At 38.6% G+C, this 14,170-nt stretch overlaps 1 protein-coding gene across 16 annotated transcripts in view; it reads left to right on the top strand.

The window, feature by feature from the left end:
* Positions 1-14,170, top strand: part of LOC307195169 (uncharacterized protein) — a 665,726-nt gene that overhangs the window by 225,899 nt on the left and 425,657 nt on the right. Inside the window, exon 4 of one of the 16 annotated variants that reach the window (XM_079939107.1) lies at positions 11,865-11,902. The exons of the other annotated variants lie outside the window; for them this stretch is intronic. The gene's annotated coding sequence lies outside the window, so the exon portion shown is untranslated. The remainder of the gene's footprint in view (positions 1-11,864; positions 11,903-14,170) is intronic. 16 annotated transcript variants of the gene reach the window in all.

Raw genomic sequence — 14,170 nt, 5'->3', positions numbered from 1 at the left:
ATCTGTCGATAGACACTTTGGTTGTTTCCATGCCCTGGCTATTGTAAATAGAACTGCAGTGAACACTGTGGTACATGACTCTTTTTGAATTATGGTTTTCTCAGGGTATATGCCCAGTAGTGGGATGGCTGGGTCATATGGTAGTTCTATTTTTAGTTTTTTAAGGAACTTCCATACTGGTCTCCATAGGGGCTGTATCAATTTATATTCCCACCAACAGTGCAAGAGGCTTCCCTTTTCTCCACAACCTCTCCACCATTTATTGTTTGTAGATTTTTTGATGATGACCATTCTGACTGGTGTGAGGTGATACCTCATTGTAGTTTTGATTTGCATTTCTCTAATGATTAGTGATGCTGAGCATTCTTTCATGTGTTTGTTGGCAATCTGTATATCTTCTTTGGAGAAATGTCTATTTAGGTCTTCTGCCCATTTTTGAATTGGGTTGTTTGTTTTCTTGATATTGAGCTGCTTGTAAATTTTGGAGATTAATTCTTTGTCATTTGCTTCATTTGCAAATATTTTCTCCCATTCTGAGGGTTGTCCTTTCATCTTGTTTATGGTTTCCTTTGCTGTACAAAAGATTTTAAGTTTCATTAGGTCCCATTTGTTTATTTTTCTTTTTATTTCCATTTATCTAGGAGGTGGGTCAAAAAGGATCTTGCTGTTATTTATATCATATAGTGTTCTGCCTATGTTTTCCTCTAAGAGTTTTATAGTGTCTGGACTTACATTTAGGTGTCTAATCCATTTTGAGTTTATTTTTGTGTATGGTGTTAGGGAGTGTTCTAATTTCATTCTTTTACATGTAGCTGTCCAGTTTTCCCAGCACCACTAATTGAAAAGGCTGTCTTTTCTCCAGTGTATATTCTTGCCTCCTTTATCAAAGATAAGGTGACCATATGTGCATGGGTTTATCTCTGGGCTTTCTATCCTGTTCCATTGGTCTATATGTCTGTTTTTGTGTGAGTACCATACTGTCCTGATTACTGTAGCTTTGTAGTATAGTCTGAAGTCCAAGAGCCTGATTCCTCCAGCTCCATTTTTCTTTCTCAAAATTGCTTTGGCTATTCGTGGTCTTTTGTGTTTCCATACAAATTTTGAAATTTTTTGTTCTAGTTCTGTGAAGAATGCCATTAGTAGTTTCATAGGGATTGCATTGAATCTGTAGATTGTTGTGGGTAGTATAGGCATTTTTACAACGTTGATTCTTTCAATCCAAGAACATGGCATATCTCTCCATCTCTTTGTATCATCTTTAATTTCTTTCAACAGTGTACTATAGTTTTCTGCATACAGGTCTCTTGTCTCCTCAGGTAGGTTTATTCCTAGGTATTTTATTATTTTTGTTGCAATGGTAAATGGGAGTGTTTCTCTAATATCTCTTTCACATTTTTCATCATTAGTGTATAGGAATGCAAGAGATTTCTGTGCATTAGTTTTGTAACCTACTACTTTACCAGATTCATTGATTAGCTCTAGTAGTTTCCTGGTAGCATCTTTATGATTCTCTATGTATAGTATCATGTCATCTGCAAAGAGTGACAGCTTTACTTCTTCTTTTCCAATTTAGATTCCTTTTATTTCTTTTTCTTCTCTGATTGCTGTGGCTAAAACTTCCAAAACTATGTTGAATAAGAGTGGTGAGAGTGGGCAACCTTGTCTTGTTCCTGATCTTAGTGGAAGTGGTTTCAGTTTTTCACCATTGAGAATGATGTTGACTGTGGGTTTGTCATATATGGCCTTTATTATGTTGAGGATAGTTCCCTCTATGCCTACTTTCTGCAGGGTTTTTATCATAAATTGGTGTTGAATTTTGTCGAAAGCTTTTTCTGCATCTATTGAGATGATCATATCATTTTTCTCCTTCAATTTGTTAATATGGTGTATCATGTTTTATTTGCGTATTTTGAAGAATCCTTGCATTCCTGGCATAAACCCCACTTGATCATGCTGTATGATCCATTTAATGTGCTGTTTGATTCTGTTTGCTTGTATTTTGTTAAGGATTTTTGCATCTATGATCATCAGTGATATTGGTCTGTAGTTTTCTTTCTTTGTGACATCTTTGTCTGGTTTTGGTATCAGGGTGATGGTAGCCTTGTAGAATGAGTTTGGGAGTGTTCCTCCTTCTGCTGTATTTTGGAAGAGTTTGAGAATGATAGGCATTAGCTCTTCTCTAAATATTTGATAGAATTTACCTGTGAAGCCATCTGGTTCTGGGCTTTTATTGGTTGAAAGAAGATTAATTACAGTCTCAATTACAGAGCTTGTGATTGGTCTGTTCATATTTTCTACTTCTTCCTGGTTCAGTCTTGGAAGGTTGTGCTTTTCTAAGAATTTGTCCATTTCTTCCAGGTTGTACAATTTATGGGCATATAGTTGCTTGTAGTAATCGCTCATGATCTTTTGTATTTCTGCAGTATCAGTTGTTACTTCTCCTTTTTCATTTCTAATTCTATTGATTTGAGTCTTCTCCCTTTTTTTCTTGTTAAGTCTGGCTAATGTTTTATCAATTTTGTTTATCGTCTCAAGGAACCAGCTTTTAATTTTATTGATCTTGCTGTTGTTTCCTTCATTTCTTTTTCATTTATTTCTGACCTGTTCTTTTTGATTTCTTTCCTTCTGTTAACTTTGGAGCTTTTTGGTTCTTCTTCTCTAATTGTTTTATGTGTAACTTGAACTCGTTTATTTGAGATGTTTCTTGAGCTAGGATTGTATTGCTATAAACTTCCTTCTTAGAACTGCTTTTGCTGCATCCCGTAGGTTTGGAGTCATTGTGCTTTCATTGTCCTTTGTTTCTAGGTACTTTTTTATTTCCTCTTTGATTTCTTCAGTGATCTCTTGGTTATTTAGTAGTGTATTGTTTAGCCTCCATGTGTTTGTATTTTTTCAGATTTTTTTCCTGTAATTGATATCTATTCTCACAGCATCATGATCGGATAAGACACTTGATACGATTTCAATTTTCTTAAATTTACCAATATTTGATTTATGACCCAAGATATGGTCTATCTGGAGAATGTTCTATGAGCACTTGAGAAGAAAGTGTATTCTGTTGTTTTTGGATGGAATGTTCTATAAATATCAATTAAGTCCATGTTGTTTAATGTATCATTTAAAGCTTGTGTTTCCTTATTTATTTTCATTTTGGATGATCTGTCCATTTGTGAAAATGGGGTATTAAAGTCCCCTACTATGATTGTGTTACTGTTGATTTCCGCTTTTATTGCTGTTATCATTTGCCTTATGTATTGAGGTGCTCCTATGTTGGGTTCATAAATGTTTACAATTGTTATATCTTCTTCTTGGATTGATCCTTTGATAATTATGTATTGTTTTTCTTTCTCTCTTGTAATAGTCTTTATTTGAAAGCCTATTTTGTCTGATATGAGAATTGCTACTCCAGCTTTCTTTTGATATGTTTTGCATGGCATACCTTTTTCCAATCCCTCAATTTCTATCTGTATGTGTCCCTAGGTCTGAAGTGGCTCTCTTTAGACAGCATATGTATGGGTCTTGTTTTTGTATCCATTCAGCCAGTCTGTCTTTTGGTTGGAACATTTAATCCATTTACATTTATGGTAGTTATTGATATGTATGTTCCTATTACCATTTTCTTAATTGTTTTGGGTTTGTTTTTGTAGATCTTTTGCTTCTCTTGTGTTTCCTGCCTAGAGATGTTCCCTTAGCATTTGTTGTAAAGACAGTTCGGTGGTGCTGAATTCTCTTAGATTTGCTTGTCTGTAAAGGTTTTAAGTTCTCTGTCGATTCTGGATGAGATCCTTGCTGGGTAGAGTAATCTTGGTTGTAGCTTTTTCCTTTTTCTCACATTAAATATGTCCTGCCACTCCCTTCTGGCTTGCAGAGTTTCTGCTGAAAGGTCAGCTGTTAACCTTATGGGGATTCCCTGTATATTATTTGTTGTTTTTCCCTTGCTGCTTTTAATTTTTTTTTTTGTATTTAATTTTTGATAGTTTGATTAATATGTGTTTTGGCGTGTTTCTCCTTGGATTTATCCTGTATGGGAATCTCTGTGCTTCCTAGACTTGATTATTTCCTTTCCCATATTAGGGACGTTTTCAACTATAATCCCTTCAGATATTTTCTCAGTCCCTTTTTTTTTCTCTTCTTCTCAGACCCATATAATTCGAATGTTGGTGTGTTTAATGTTGTCCCGGAGGTCTCTGAGACTGTCTTCAAATCTTTTCATTATTTTTTATTTATTCTGCCCTTTTGTAGTTATTTCCACTGTTTTTTTCTTCCAGGTCACTTATGTGTTTTTCTGCCCCAGTTATTTTGTTATTTATTCCTTCAAGAGAATTTTTAATATCATTTATTGTGTTGTTCATCATTGTTTGTTTGCTCTTTAGTTCTTCTATGTCCTTTTTAAATGTTTCTTGTATTTTCTCCATTCTGTTTCCAAAATTTTGGATCATCTTTTCTATCATTACTCTGAATTCTTTTTCAGGTAGCTGCCTATTTCCTCTTCATTTGTTAGGTCTGGTGGATTTTTGCCTTGCTCCTTCATCTGCTCTGTGTTTCTCTGTCTTCTTATTTAGCTTAATTTACTGTGTTAGGGGTCTCCTTATCACAGGCTGCAGGTTTGTAGTTCCCATTGTTTTTGGTGTCTGCACCCAGTGGCTAAGGTTGGTTTAGTGGGTTCTTGAGGTTCCTGGTGGAGGGGATTGGTGCTTTTGTTCTGGTGGATGAGGCTGGATCATGTCTTTGTGGTGTGCAGAACCATGTCTGGTGGTGTGTTTTGGGGTGTCTGTGACCTTATTATGATTTTAGGCAGCCTCTCTGCTTATGGGTGTTGTTTTGTTCCTGTCTTGATAGTTGTTTGGCATAGGGTGTCGAGCACTGTAGCTTGCTGTTTGTTGAGTGGAGCTGGGTCTTAGGGTTGAGATGGAGATCTCTGGGAGAGCTTTTGCTGTTTGATATTATGTGGAGCTGGGAGGTCTCTGGTGGACCAATGTCATGAATTCTGCTCTCCCACCTCAGAGGCACAGGCCTGACACCTGTCCGGAGCACCAAGACCCCGTCAGCACACAGCTCAGAAGAAAAGGTAAAAAAAAGGAAAGAAAGAAAGAATAAATAAATAAATAAAATAAAGCTATTAAAATAAAAAAATTAGTAAAAATTTAAAAAATTAAAAAGTAATAAAAAAAAATAGAAAGACAGAAGAGAATAACCCAACCAAAAAACAAATCCACCATTGATAAGAAGCCCTAAGAAGTATACCAAGAATAAAACAAAAAATGGACAGGGCCCTAGGACTAATTGTTAAAGCAAAGCTATACAGACAAAATCATGCAAAGAAGCATACATATACTGAGTCACAAAATAACAAAAAGGGAAAAACAAAATCTATATATATTAAAAAAAGGAGAAGAGCAACCAAATCAATAAACAAATCTACCAATGATAATAACTCTGAACACTAAACATTTATATGTTTTTATAAACATAAAATGAGAAACAAATTAGATGCAGAAAGCAAACCCCAACTCTACAGTTGCTCCCAGAGTCCACCGCCTCAAGTTTGGGATGATTCGTTGTCTATTCAGGTATTCCAAGATGCAGGTACATCAGGTTGATTGTAGATATTTAATCCGCTGCTCCCGAGCCTGCTGGGAGAGATTTCCCTTTCTCGTCTTTGTTCTTACAGCTCCTGGGGTTCAGCTTTGGATTTGACCATGCCTCTGCATGTAGGTCACCGAGGGCATCTGTTCTTTGCTTAGACACGACAGGGTTAAAGGAGCAGCTGATTAGGGGGCTCTGGCTCACTCAGGCCGGGGGGAGGGAGGGGTGCGGAGTGCGGGGCGACCCTGCAGTGGCAGAGGCCAGCGTGATGTTGCACCAGCCTGAGGCGTGCTGTGCGTTCTCCCGGGGAAGTTGTCCCTGGATCACGGGACCCTGGCAGTGGCGGGCTGCACAGGCTCCTGGGAGGGGAGGTGTGGATAGTGACCTGCGCTTGCACACAGGCTTCTTGATGGCTGCAGGAGCAGACTTAGCGTCTCATGCCCGTCTCTGGTGTCTGCGCTGATAGCCGCGGCTCGTGCCCGTCTCTGGAGCTCGTTTAGGCAGTGCTTTGAATCCCCTCTCCTCGCGCACCCCACAACAATGGTCTCTTGCCTCTTCAGCAGGTCCAGACTTTTCCCTGTACTCCCTCCCAGCTATCTGTGGAGCACTAGCCCCCTTCAGGCTGTGTTCACGCCGCCAACCTCAGTCCTCTCCCTGCGCTCCGACCGAAGCCGGAGCCTCAGCTCCCAGCCCCGCCTGCCCCGGCGGGTGAGCAGACAACCCTCTCGGCCTGGTGAGTGCCGGTCGGCACTGACCGTCTGTGCAGGAATCTCTCCCCTTTGCCCTCGGCACCCCTGTTGCTGCGCTCTCCTCCGCGGCTCCGAAGCTCCCTGCCTCTGCCACCCGCAGTCTCCGCCCGCGAAGGGGCTTCTAGTGTGTGGAAACTTTCCTCCTTCACAGCTCCCTCACACTGGTGCAGGTCCCGTCCCTATTCTTTTGTCTCTGTTTTTTCTTTTATTCTTTTGCCCTACCCAGATACATGGGGAGTTTCTTGCCTTTTGGGAGGTCTGAGGTCTTCTGCCACCATTCAGTAGGTGTTCTGTACGAATTGTTCCACATGTAGATTGTTTCTGATGTGTTTGTGGGGAGGAAGGTGATCTCCACGTCTTACTCCTCCGCCATCTTCAAGATCTTCTCAAGGAAGTCTACTAAAAGAAGATTTTCAAATTAGCCCCAAGAAAAAAATCCAGCTCTATGTGGTATACAAATGACACATTTAAAGTGATTCAGAAAGGCTAAAATAATAATAGTAATAATAATAATAATAGTAATGCAATTAGACAAAAGTCTATCAGGCCAATAGAAAGAAACAGAAAAGCAGGATTGCCATTGTTTCTTGAAGTATTGTAAGTTTCTATGACTATATTTAAAATTATGTTTTTTAAAACAAGACAAATAAACTCCAATATTCAGTTAAAATAATCTAAAAATCTGTGACATGATTTGATTAAACAGAAAATTGATAATTTAGTGTTTTAGATTTTTGCTCATAATGTTAAGAAATACTAGGTATGTACTGAAAATGTTTCTTAGTTTGAAATCAAAGTAAGGCTATTTCAGAAGAAAATAGTGTTACATAATATGATTAGAAAAAGCATTCTCTGATACAGGTTGTATTTTTCTTATTCATGGAAAAAACCATTAACACACTTCATCCCAAAGCACAAGAGACAGCTTGATTTTTTTATATTGTGATAAAAAACACACACATGAAATCCACCCTCAACCAACTTTTAAGTGTACAGTACCTTATGACAACTGGAAGTAGAATACGGTGGATCTATTCTAAAACCTTGCTGCAGAATTATATTATTTAATATGGTACACTTCCTCATGACGAAGCCCGATTGATCTATCCTTCTAAAAATATTCTACTTTATTTCAGAAAATATTCCAGATGAACTTCATTCTCAAATTCTTCCATAGTTTTCATTAGTGATTAATCCCTCCACATATAGCTATTTTTTATTTCAACCAAAATAGTAGTATTTTATTTGAAATTTCTCCATAATAATTCAGCAACTTGTCACAGCTAATTCTAAATATTTTTAAACTTTTAATTAAGTACACAAAAAGATGGCCATCATTACAATGGCATATGTCACAGGAAGCAAAGTGGATTCATCTTGCTCAACTAGGCTGTGTATACCAATTGCAGATGGTATTTTTTAAAACTGTAATTAGTTTCCAGATTAACCATGCGAAAATCCTAGTTCTCTGTGCCATGTCTCCACTGAAAATTATGCAAAGACTCTCCTCTGATTATTGGACATATCCAGATTCCTTTAATGTGGCATTCAAGCCTTTCTGAAACCTAGTTCCAACTTAGCTTTCCTGCCAAGCCTCACCACCTAGGGACAAAACAAAAATGTTTGCTTGTAGTCACACATCACAGCAGTCAGTGATTGGAGAGAGTTGTGACATGTATCAGGATTCACACAGCAGGCCAGGGGAGAGTGGGAGACAGAGCCTGCACTAAGGGATTGCTCTGGCGGTGGGGTAGCCAGTCATCCTCAGGAGATGCCCAGCACCAGACAACCTGAGGTGAGGCATGAGAACTGGTTCACACTAGTAGTTTGTGAACAATAGCAGGTTCTAGTCTACAGAAGACATAGTGGAGAAGTAGCTGATCAGAGTAAGAAGAGGCAAGTCATGCTCCCAAAGGAAGTAAAGGACAGACCAGGTGCTGGGTTCCATCTGGAGGGTGGCTCCGGAATCTGATAGAGACAGAGCAGCAGTAACGTGGGATTCTAGTGCTCATGAAAAGTCACTGGATTTTTAGGTCTATTTTTGAGGATGACTTAATTTTAAGTTACATCAAGTAGCAGGGCTGGGGTTGTTGATGTACCTCTTGCCTTAGTCAGGACTGGCCCAGGACTGGTTCAATAGAGCCACTCAGGAAAGAAACATCAGAAAACTTTGGTGTGGGCAGCCAAGAACATTAAAGGAGGAGGAAATGATCAGAAGTTGACGTCTCCAACCTTGCCTATCACTCCTCCAAACTGCTGCCTGCCTCCCTGAGTTATAGCATTCTCTGCACATGATCTTCTTACCCCCACTCTTCCGGCCATTGTGCATGGTGTACTGCGCTAAAGCGAAATGTCTTTCCCTGTGACTAGCAACTGAATTTAGTTCCACAAATGTTTATTAAACAAATGCTGCATGACAAGCACTCTGCTATAGAGATAAAAAGATCCAGTATCTGTTCTCAAGATGCTGTCTAAATCCCACATTTTCCCAATTTTCCTCCTGAACTTTCACTGTTTCCTCTTTCTCTGCTTATTTCTTAAACCATATGACTCCAGATACTTTACATTTTTAGGTCAGTGGTAATATTGTCTATCACCAACCATCACAACTGGATTGCAAATTAATATAGATATTATGTGTTGAAACATCTTTCCTCCTAGCATTGTAGGCAGGGTAAGACCTTAGTAAGTACTAGTTGATTTATTGGCTCTTTTAGTATTAAAGTTTGGTAGTTATAGATTTTGCTTGCCACTAAAGCTTTTGCATTTGCATATCTATGCAATTTTGTCAGATATTTTAAAATCTATTAAATACTTTAAAATTTTAGAGAAAAGGTTTGGACTATGAAAACAGAAGCTCTGTGACAAATGGTTCAACCTTCAAGATGATATTTATTTATATCATTAGAACTTATGTAGGGGATGTCTTAATTTTATGGTCTAATTGGCACAAGTTTGCTTTCAGACCTAACAAAGCCCATGGCCCTGCAAAGCTGAGGAGAATTACCTAAAGTCTTTGGATGTATAATTGAATAGCTCAGTCTTAAGGCAATGTTAACTTGATCTTTTTTGTTGTCTTGTTTTATTGCCTGTAACATTATTTATTGCCTGTAATGTTGAACTCACACTTATGAGTTAGATTATATTAACATTTTAAACAATTATCTTAATTAGATATTATGCAGTCACTAATGAATCATAACAAAATTTGAGAATGGGAGACTCAGATAAACTCCTTGGTCAGTTATGGAGAAAATTATAATTGGGGAAATGTAATCCAAATATAAGTTGGCTGTAAGAGACTCAATGCATAATGCAAGAAGCAATTATACTGGCCTTCCAAAAAATTATAGCACTCTGGTTTTTCCCTTCAAATTTAGAATTTTTCTTTAATAATTAATCAACTTGATATTTGAGGCTAGACATTTTCCAGTACTATTGAATTTGGATAGGATACTCTCCTTGATAAGCAAGTATGACTAGATTCTCAGGTGGAATGTAATTCTTGAATAGATTTTTCATAGTGTTAAAGCATTAAAAAACATAGTTTGTATTATACAAGTTACTCTTATTTGTTGTTTTTATCTGTAGAATATTGGGTAAAACATAAGATCTTTAGTGAAATGATGTTTTTTCAATCCCTTGTACAACAGCTGTGTATATTGCACTTACTACACTTCTCTGCAAACCCCACTAAGGGTCTAGGCGTAGACTGAAGGTAATTCATTGCATCTGCTTTGCACAAGGGCTTAGTAAGAATGTTTCCTTTTTTTTTTTTTTTTTTTTTTTGACGAATCCTACCCAGACCAACACATATATAGCCATATTTCCCTTTTTGGATGAGGTCTCATTTAAAAGGAAAAATACTCCTGTGTTTCTCCTATACTGCTCACACAGAACACTTTTGTGACCACATGTGTTGCAGGAAGCTATTTTCTGACACCACATGGGTGTCCTACCACTCATTTCAATTCTAACACTAACCAGAGATAGTGCAGACCGACAGGTTAAGGGCTCAGTCCTACAAGACTGTCCCTCACTTCAGTGATTCAGATGCCAGTGGCAAGTTCAGGTTGTTGCCTGGGCTTCTGATCAATAGGCTATAAATCAGGGATCCCATAATCCCCTCCTCGGATTCAATAATTTGCTAGGATGGCTCACAGAACTCAGGAAAACACCTAAGTTAACTGGTTTATTATGAAGGATATAATAAAGGATACGGATAAACAGTCAGATGAAGAGGTGCATAGGGCGAGGTCCTGGAAGGTCCTGGGTGCGGGAGCTTCTGTCCCTGTGGAGTTAGGTGCACCACGCTCTGGGCCTGTGGATGTGTTCACCAACCCAGAGCTCTCCAAACCCTTTTGGGATTTTTATGGAGGCTTCATCACGTAGGGACATGATTGATCATTATCACGAAATCGTGACTCTCCAGCCCCTCTCTCATTACTGGAGGCAGCTCTTGGTCTTATGACCTGCCCCATCCTAAAGCCACCCAGGAGCCCATCAAGAATTGCCTCAAAAGACACTCCTATCGCCCATGAAATTTCAAGGGGTTTAGGAACTCTGTGTCAGAGACTGAGGTCCAAGACCAAATATTAGAACAAAGAATGCTCCTAATGCCCTTATTACTTAAGAAACTGCAAGGGTTTAAAAAAAAGAAAAAAGAAAGAAACTACAAGGGTTTTAGGAGCTCTGTGCCAGGAACCAGGGGTAGAAACCAATATATAGATTTTCTATTATTTCACAGACTTTCTTCCACAAAGAACTGCCTCAGTTTGCGTTATTTTCTCATGCAGATCAGTACAGCTGCATATAGGTTATAATAGTCTCTTTTTAAAATAAAATTGTTTTTTCCAGATTCCTCTTCTGTTTCTTTCACCTTTTCTTCTACCTGTTTACCTGGTAGGTGAGTAGAAGGGACATACCCTCACTCTTCCATTTGGGAGAGGATTTTGCACTTATTGAGTACCTTATGTATTCTGGATCACAGGGGTGAGTGACTGCCCTACTTTCTGGTAGAAACAGCAGCACAAACACCTGAAACACCTCAAGAGGAGGAAGTACTACAACGTGTCACCATGATTTTAAGTCCCCTGACTGACACCCTCCTCTGCAGTGACTGGTGAGAGACACAGCACTCCTTAGGGAAGAGTTAGGGCTGAAGAAACAGGACGCAGGTGAAGCTTTAATAATAATAGCAATAATATGGCAGCTAGTAATTGTTAAGTGCCTATTTTGTGCCAGACCTTATCCAAAACACTTTCCATGTATTATTTCATTCAATCTTTAGAACAATTCATTGTTAAGTCATCTTATAATACCCATGCTCTTCCTCATGAGAAAAGCCAACTATATTATTAGAGTTAAGTCCTTTTCTAATTTTATTGGTGGAGATTATTTATTTTGGCTTTCTTTCTGAAAACCTCTAATGAAATGACCATAGATCCAGAATTGAACCTATAGCTATAAAAGTCAGATGCTGTGGAAAATGCTGACAAGACTGTTTTCTTCTTTCGAGTACTTTTCCAGATCCCAAAGGGAGGTGCGACTTCACCGAGAAGTCTTGAGTATGATGCTTCTTGTTTTATACCAACTTCTTCCAACTGAGATTGGCTCAAGCTCTCCATTTTTCACTGCACTGTCAAAGAAGCTTTCCAATGATTTTTCTGAGACTTCTGCCTCAGAAGTCTATTTTGCTTGCCATCTATTTTTTTCACAGAACCATCTGAGAAACTTTTCTTAAACTCAATCCTGAATATGGTGCCTTTCTTTCAGAGGACTTCATGCACTGCTTACAGAATGAAAAAGAAGATCCTTAGAGTGACATTCAAGGTCCCCATCCTCTAGCCCCATCTACCTTTTTAGCATTTTCACCCTTTCATTCATTCTACACTCCACCACCCTGACTATTTTTCAATCCTAAAGAAATCTTATGTTTGCTACTGAGAGGGGTAAAGAGTGCAGACTTTCTAGCCAGATGCCCAAGGTTCAAATCCTGGTTCTGCTTATTCCCAGCTGTGTGACTTTAAGCAGGTTACTTAACCTCTCTGTGCCTCAGTTTCTTCTTTATAATAGGGATAATTGTAGTAGCTATCTCCTAGGGTTATTCTGAGAACTAAATGAATGAGCTGGTAGATGTAAAGCACTTAGGACAGTGGTTGGCATAAGGAGAGTGTTATATAAAGGTCATTTATTATGTTTTACCTCTGCTCATTCATACTGTCAGATTGACCTGGAATATCTCCCATTTCTGCCTCTCACAATTGGTCCTTCAAGAGGCTACTCAGATGCTCTCTTCACTGTGAAGTCTTTCTAGAGTCTCCCCCTCCGCCTCAGTAGTTTCTTTTTCTACCCCCTCCCCATCTATGCCTATATCTTATTAGATTTGCACTTATGCCACCTGTCACATTGTGTTTGCACATAGTGTTTTCTTTCCCCCAGGCTTTGCTCTTGTTCCTTGAGGGCAAAGACACTATGCTCAGTGTTTGGCATAACAGACAGACCAATATTTGGATTCCCAGAAAGCTCGGTTCAAATTAATTGAAGCATGTTGAAGGCCCGATTACCTAATGCCTGCAAGCCTTAGTTTACTCATCTTTAAAGTGGATAAATAATAGCAACTTCATATGATTATGTCATTTTTAATCATTGTCGTGATATTAACTCTAGCTCCCTTGATATTTTGACAAGTTTTATAGCCATTTTCTTCACTGTCCTCCTTATATATTAGTATCTAGGCAAGCATGGAAGTTTAGGAAGATTGTATAAAAAAATGGTAAGGATTTTATCAATAACTAGAAATATTAACATCATGCCCCCCCACCCCCAAACACTTGAAATCCTACAATTTCCTGGAGAACATTTTGTGCTTTTCTTTGTTTCTATGTCATGGCCTTGCTCTTTCCTTAGTAATATCATCAATTATAATATGAGCATCTTTTACCCCACGTCCTCTCAAAGCAAAACTCTTCATGAACCAACGTTGCAGGCAAACAATCGTTGATTCTTTTAAATCCTAGAAGTTTGTGGTACGCGGGGATCTCACTGTTGTGGCCTCTCCCGTTGTGGAGCACAGGCTCTGGACGCGCAGGCTCAGCGGCCATGGCTCACGGGCCCAGCCGCTCCGCAGCATGTGGGATCCTCCCGGACCGGGACACGAACCCGTGTCCCCTGCATCGGTAGGCGGACTCTCAACCACTGCGCCACCAGGGAAGCCCAATCCTAGAAGTTTTGAAGTTTCATGGCATAACAATATTGGAGGACTTCTTTCTAGAGTTAATCTACTTAAATCCTACTCCATATAATATTTCCCTTTATGCCACTTTCTGTATAGGCTGTTTTCAGAAAAGCAATTAACATTTCTGTTCAGTGCAAATATCTATGAACAGAGCTCAAATGTTCTCTATGTACTTTCATCAAGTATCATTCATCTGGGGCAAGACACAGTAGCTTGTATTATCGCTTGCAACTTTCAGATGAAAAAATTAAAGATGAAGAAATTTAGTTTGAGGAAAGAAATACATAGCAACTTCGTATCTCTGTACCTCTTAGTGTCTACTCATTAGGTTCAAGGTTTTTTCTCAGCATGTATTTTTTTCCCTCAAATATTCTTCTCTGCCTCCATATATTTTGCAGATAATTCATCGGGAAAATACAAATAAAAAATATTTGGGGGTTATATTTTTCTATTTCAGCCATTGTTTTCCACTATAAAAAACTTTGACATCTTTGACAACTTTCCTTTAGAAATAACAAAAGGGAAGAGTAGCATAAATAAATATGTTTATTGCTGTTGTATTAGTAAAGTTCTCCAGAGAAATAGAATCAATTGGAGA

The sequence above is a fragment of the Stenella coeruleoalba genome (assembly GCF_951394435.1).
Source record: "Stenella coeruleoalba genome assembly, chromosome: 12".
NCBI lineage: Eukaryota > Metazoa > Chordata > Mammalia > Artiodactyla > Delphinidae > Stenella > Stenella coeruleoalba.
The sequence above is the reverse complement of the archived record's forward strand: the minus strand, read 5'-3'. Positions and strand labels throughout refer to the sequence as shown.